The 7,512-nt window shown below is 39.2% G+C and overlaps 1 pseudogene; it reads right to left on the bottom strand.

Annotated features, from left to right (window-relative positions):
* Positions 1–7,109: 7,109 nt before the first annotated feature.
* Positions 7,110–7,229, bottom strand: LOC129897995 (5S ribosomal RNA; annotated as a pseudogene).
* Positions 7,230–7,512: the final 283 nt, after the last annotated feature.

Here is a 7,512-nt window from a genome sequence, read left to right as displayed (position 1 = left end):
GCCTCGTGAAGGGTCTGTTCCCCCCCAATAAAAAAGTTTCTATTTTGCAAAACCTTTAACCGTACGAATAGAGAAATTGTGTGGCTGCAACCAGAAGCTCCCAAACCTATTTTAGAACACATTTAGACCCTTCAACACACACCACACAACCATAAGCATCCTCCAAACACACCATGCCTCACTTCTACTACAATTTAACTACGACGACTTCAATTTAGATTGTTTCTTTCGCTGAGCATCCCCACAATTTTTTTCATACTTCCATCAGTATAAAAGGTACATAATACACTCCATAACAACATCATAAAGTCCAAATTTAAAGAAGAAACCTTACCTTACCCAAAATTGGACACAACATGCCAAAACCCGCCTAGGAAAATCTCTTGATGTGCTGAAACAGAGTGGACCATTTGCTGTGCGTCTGGTGCTGCGACAAACCTTAAATTTATATTATGAACACCCTCATAACATGTAAAAAGCCTTAACAAAATCTGGGAGAAGAGAATCAAGCCATAGCTTATCAAATGGCCTTCCAAACACGCTGAAAGTTAACTTCGGAACCTCCTTGACGCGGCTGAAATGTTGTGGCTGCTTGTTACTCATTTTTGCTGCCCCAAATAGGTAAGCTACGTTTTTAACCACCTCCACTTGATATAATAATACCTTATCTAATTAATTTATGGAGAAAAATCAGGACGTACCTATTTTTCTTCTCCAATCCGTCATGTTTTTCTCTCTTATTCTAGGGTTTGTTCTTGAGTTTTTTGCTGAAGCTTAATGGATCAGAACTGAAGTATAAGACACATATACGTGTATATATGTGGTCCTAGGAGGTGACACGTGTCATCCCCATATGGCGACACGTGTCTAGCCCCTATTGGTCCACGGATCCATGTGTTACCCCTAGGCTGCCACGTGTCCTTGTGGTCCCCACCTCCCAAGTAGGTGGGTCACCTACTTGACCCTAAGTAGGTGGGTCACCTGCTTGCTTGAGGTGCTGCCACGTGTCGCTCCTCCATTGGCTTCCACGTGTCGTCTTTTCCCCTTCCTCGTGGATTCCTAATCTCATCTTATTTTAGGAACCTATGTAATCCATGCTACATAAGCTTGGTATGTCCTTAAGCAACTCAAGTATGTAAGACGTCTAAGTTGGTAGCTTACGTAGGTAATTCGAGTCCTACGACTCATTATTTGGCCTCCAATTCCTTCCGGATTCTTATGACTCTATTTCCAATCTTCTATACTATGGGGTAACACATTCTCCTTTCCTTGGAGTCATTTGATAGTGTCGTAGCTTATCCGGCTCATATGATAATGTTTAAAGAACTTAAGAGACATTCCGAGCTCGAGAGTGTGGGGTGTAACATACAATTTAACTACGACAACTTCAATTTAGATTGTTTCTTTCGCTGAGCATCTCCACGACTTTTTTATACTTCCAGCAGTATAAAAGGTACATAACCCATAAAGTCCAAATTTAAAGGAGAAACCTTACCTTACCTGAAATTGGCCAAAACTAGCCAAAATTGCTCCTCGGAAACCTCTTTAGCGTGCTGGAAGTTGCGTGGACTGTTTGCTGTCCGTTTTGGCTGCACCAAGTCATGATTTTATACTTATAATACCTCCATATCATCGTGGTATATGCTGGATAATTAATTTACGGAATGAAATCGGGACTTACCTATTTTTTTCTCCAAGCCGTCCTCTTTTTCTCTCTAGACATAGTTTTTTTTTCTGGTTACTACTGAAGTTTTCTGGATAGAAATGACCTTAAGAGTCATTTAATACACATATATACATTGTATTAGGAGCTGACACATGGCATCCCCCTAGGGGTGACACATGGAAGCCCCTTAGAGTGCCACCTCATCCGAACGTCCAACCCAAAGCTGCCATGTGGAAGCGTAGGGTCCACCCCAAGTAGGTGCATCACCTGCTTGCTTCAAGTAGGTGCGTTGTCTCCTTATTTTTCTTCCATAGTTTTGTAATCTCGTCTCACTTTAAGAGCCTATGTGTTCCTTGCTACTTAAGCTTGACGTGTACTCAAGTAGCTTAGTATGCAAAATGTCCCAAGTAATAGCTTTCACAAGTACGTGGAGTCCTACGACTCACTACTTAGCCTCCAACTTCTTTTGGATTATTGTAACCCTATTTCCAATCTTCTCTCTTATGGAGTATCTCCTTCTCCTTTCCTTAGGATTATTTGATAGAGTTATAGATTATCCGACTCACATGAAAACTTCTAAGAAACTTAAGAGCCTTCCGAGAAACATAAGAAGCTTACGAAGCGTTCCAAGGTACCAAAGTACAGGGTGTAACAAAAACATAGTCATTAACATCATTAGAAAAGATAATAATAAAAATAAGAGTAGCTCATCTTTATAATGAAAAAATAAGAGTAGCTCATCTATCATCATCATAGTAAAATAATAATAACAAACCATTAACTAGCTTGATTCATAAAGAATCCATGAATTGGTGACAATTATCCTTATCACCACTTTTAACATGATAGTCCAAGAATTGTTCTTCTTGCACCATAACTTCTTTCCTTATAGCATCATTGAACCTCATTTATAACTTTCTTTGCATAAAGCATCTTTGAACATCATTCATAAAGCTTTCATTGAAATCATACTTGAAACTAGCATATAGAATAGTTCTTTGGAATTAATCTTAAAAACATGCAATTTCATGTGAATTATGCGTAATTATGAGCATTAATCACAAGTTATATCATGAATAAGAAAACCTAATGCAACATCATAAAATTAGGGCTTTTAGGATAGAAAATCATAAGTGATTTGAGAAGAAAACCTTGGGATTCCATGGGTGAATAGGCCCAAGGATGAATTTGCATATAATTTGACCTTTAGAAGCCCTAAATTGAGAAAATAGAAGCTTGACCTTGAAGAAATCCTTATAATTCTCTTGAGAAAGAAGGAGACGTGGAGAACACAGTTTTGGGGAGAAGATTTTTATTTAGAGAGTTAAGGTGAGAATGAGACGGTGAGGAGGTCTTAGGGTAGTTTATAGCATAGAATAAACACCCAAAAGTTGTCCACATTCACTAATAAAAACCTAGGGAATGAACAAAATACTTCCAACTAAAACTAGACTCGGGCACCTGGATTGTCACAACCCAACCCTGTAGTCCATGACAGGTGCTTGAACTAGACACTCACATATACCTCTGCTAACTATAAGTAAACCTACCCCTATTTAAGTTATAATGCAACAATAGGCATGATAACATATAAGGCGATGAGGCTGTTGTAACATATAGGAACAACTATACACACATACATATATCACCCACATACATACCTGCGGGCATAAAATGTAGCCCCCCGGGGAACAGGGGGTCTGTACGATATATATATTGAGTATATAAAGCATAACGCATCATAACTGAGAGAACAATTGAAATAGGGATGTAGGGAACAAGTATAACAATTAATAAGGCACTATACCTGTATCTTATAACATAAGGGCATGTACACCATCTTCATATACTGTATCCAACATTTTAGGGGACTCGGTGTTACCAGGTCATCGCGTACGCCGTCGTGTCATATGTTACAATTACATTATTATGTTTTCACATGCATACCTATCTATCATTACGTATCATACCGTACACAGCCCAGTATGGGTATCGGTGTTATCATCATATCATCACATACCATACCCGGCCCATTAGGGGACTCGGTGTTATCATCATATCATCTTATACCATATCCGGCCTTTTAGGGGACTCGGTGTTATAATTATATCATCATATATCATACCCGACCCTTTAGGGGACTCCGTGTTATAATCATATCATCACATACCCTACCCGGCCTATTAGGGGACTCGGTGTTATAATTATATTATCATATATTGTACCCGGCCCTTTAGGAGACTCGGTGTTATAATCATATCATCAAATACCGTACCCAGCCCATTAGGGGACTCGGTGTTATAATTATATCTTCATATACCATACCCGACCCTTTAGGGGAATCGGTGTTATAATCATCATATATAGGTAGAGCATTATCTAAGACTCACTAGGATAATCATACTGAACTATCATTCATGGATCAGGATAATAATCATCTCAGGTTCCCTTTGAGTGCTACTAGGGCTATATTAAGTGAAGTCTCAGGAATTATAGACATATTCTAGGATAATGGCAACCGGCTTAAGGAAATCATAAACATCTATCATCACAGATTCCTTAGGAATAGGAGCTCTAAGTCCCACTATTAATCGATATATAAACGGTTCAGGGAAGGTAGCTCAACTACAATGAGAGTTTTCCTGCCAAGGAGTGAATATGAGACATATAGTGTATTCGGAGCTTAAGAATGGACTTACTCTAGAGCTCGTATCATGTATCATTTTCTTTAAGACATGTCAAAAGAAAGAAATGGTAGGCCTCACCTATTTGTCCCTTCCTATCCCAAAGGAGTTTGAGAGACAATAATTCACCTATTGTAGGCGTCCTAGTATTCAGTAGTGGATAAGAATCAGGAGGTATGCTCGGGGACTTATGAATGGGATTATCCCCACTTGCATACACATATATACATATTGCACTTCTATCAAGGATATGCCAAGAGAAGGGAAGGATAGCCTTACATACTCATCACTTCCTAACGTATGGAAGGCTTGAGAAGCCCTAGTTCAATTACTGTAAGAGTGCTTTCATCAAGAAGTAAATGAGGACCGTGAATTACGCTTGGAATTTATGAGTAGATTTACCTCAATCTCATATCATTCATTACTTAACTTGAAGACATTCCAAAAGAAGAAACAAGATAGGCTTTACATACTTATGCCAAAAACATGCCAAAAGAAAGCTTCATATACCTCGTATGGACTTCTCTTAATCATGTCCACATCGTCGTACTCCCAACCATATTTAACATGGAAGAAAGGTAAGTATCAACAACCTAAAACTTTTCAGCGTCTTCGGTTGCACCTTAGTATTCACATAACTCATTCCCTCGCTCGCCGTTTCGACTAGTTCCTTAACTCATTTAAAGAGTTACCGGAAATTGGGCAGCATCTCCCCTATAATATGCCCTATACGAATTCCCAATTACATACCTCATTACTACATCCAACCAACAACAATAACCTGCAGCTCATATACAAGTAAAATATGGCAACATTGCACAATATAAACTCCACCCAACTTGCTGAAAATTGTAATACCAAAATAGGGTTTCTAATCTTTGTTTCACAAAACATTCAATTATACGAAACGAGGGGTCGTGTGAATGCAACCAGAAGCACCCACAAACCTTTTGAAATAAATTTAGGCCCTGCAACACATCGCCACACACCTGCAGCAGTACCCCACGCGCACAACACCCCAGTTCGACTACAATTTAACTACGACGACTTCAATTTCTATTGTTTCTATCGTCGAGCATTTCCATGACTTTTTTTTATACTTCCATCAGTATAGAAGGTGTAAAACACACTAAATAACAACCCCATAAACTTCAAATTAGAAGGTAAAACCTTACCTTTCCCGAAATTGGCCAAAACACACAAAACCCGCCTCGGAAAATCTCTTGATGTGCTGAAACGGAGTGGACTGTTTGCTGTCCGTTTGGTGCTGATCCAAACCTTAAATTTACATTATTAACACTCTCATAACATTGAAAACCCCTTAAAAACGTGGGAGAAGAGAATCAAGCCATAGCTTATAAAATGGCCTTCCAAACACGCTGAAAATTAACTTCGGAACCTCCTTGATGCGGCTGAAATGTTGTGGCTGCTTATTACACGTTTTTGCTGCCCCAAATAGGTAAGATACGTTTTTAACCACCTCCACTTGATATAATAATACCTTATCTAATTAATTTATGGAGCGAAATCGGGATGTACCCATTTTTCTCCTCCAAGCAGTCATGTTTTTCTCTCTTGTTCTAGGGTTTGTTTTTGACTTCCTTTGCTGAAGATTTTTTGATAAGGAACTGAAATTATGAGTCATTTAGCATGTATATATGGTCAGCCTTGGAACGACTACAAGTACTAATTAAATTTTGATGAAGCTAAGTAGGATGTGGCCTCGAACGAGTTGTTCCATGGATCCCATTACTAGAGTACAGAATAATAGATGAGATGTTGCACTATGTATGGAAAGGTTCTCGTCACCTTGTAGTTTCACCAAGATTTCATACACGTACAATCAGGTTATGAAATATACAGGAAGGCGGGGACCTGATGCAGTACCAAATAGATTGGTGAAAGGAATTGGACAAAAATTGAGACTGGACATAGAGACGTAGAACAAAGTACAAATAGAGGAAAGTACGGGTACCCCCTAAAGGGGGGAAGTTAATATGAAAATGGCAAAAATAAGGTGAAGGCAATTAATATGGCAATATATTTGGGACGGACGTCTGAACTTCAATAAGATATCTTGCCGAACCAAGTTAGAAAGGTCCAAAAGCCATCAATAATTGAACGGGAGACAGAATGCTACATAAGGCAGCGTTAAAAAGTTTGTGACGAGGCCCTGAACAACATAACACTAGAAGGCAACTGCGTATAAAAGCATAAGATTGTAACCATGAAAGGATACCGAATAACTCAAGAGACACTACAAAGGAAAATAACAGCATACTAGGGCAAAAGCCAAAATATTGGTTATAGAGTGAGTCGTAAATGATGTTGCGATAGATAAATAACCAAAGAAAAAGGAATAGAAAGCCTCATGTGGTAGAAAAAGAGAAAAACACAAAGTGAATCGAGGATAGGGAAGCTTATATGTCACATTCCTTTAAAGCTATGCCAGCTAATAATAGCCAAAAATTAAAGTGGCTCCAAAGGTCACTATATGACCGAGCTTTAGCACTACTCGATAGCCCACTCTAATGAATGGGTGCGTACAGAAAAGGGGGAATACAATAGGAGAAGTTAAATCAAAATGACCAAAAAACAAAAGGGAGGGACATGGCTGTAATGGAACTAAAAGTCTACGCCAATACTGGTTGCAAGATAACAGGGGAAAGGACCAAGCGAAACATAATGACTCGCGAAACAACGCTGAGGTAACTCTTGGGCTAAATTGAGTGCCCGCACATCGTGGACAGGATTACAACGAAACGCGACACAAAGATTTCCCAGGGAGGTCACCCATCCTAATATTACTCTCGCCCTAGTATGCTTAACTTCAAAATTCTGATGGAATTTAATGCGATAGTGCTGGTACGATCACGTGAGATGGAAGAATATGAACTAGCGACAGAGACACGATATGAGATTATGTACCCGGAGTATTATAAGATACGTTAAGGAAATTTTAACAAGGGCATAAGTAAAACAAGAAGGATTAGCAAACTGCTAATTGACGACGAACTCCAATGCCACAACTCTTCAATATAGAACCAGTTAATGAGAGAAAAACCGCAGAATGACTATATGGGCCAGTGGGCGGGGGAATTTCGACACCACTTGGCAGCCAACTCAGAGGACGAAAAAGCAAAACCCAAAAGGTAAGGGTAC

The sequence above is a fragment of the Solanum dulcamara genome, chromosome 7 (assembly GCF_947179165.1).
Source record: "Solanum dulcamara chromosome 7, daSolDulc1.2, whole genome shotgun sequence".
NCBI classification, from domain to species: Eukaryota; Viridiplantae; Streptophyta; class Magnoliopsida; order Solanales; family Solanaceae; genus Solanum; species Solanum dulcamara.
The sequence above is the reverse complement of the archived record's forward strand: the minus strand, read 5'-3'. Positions and strand labels throughout refer to the sequence as shown.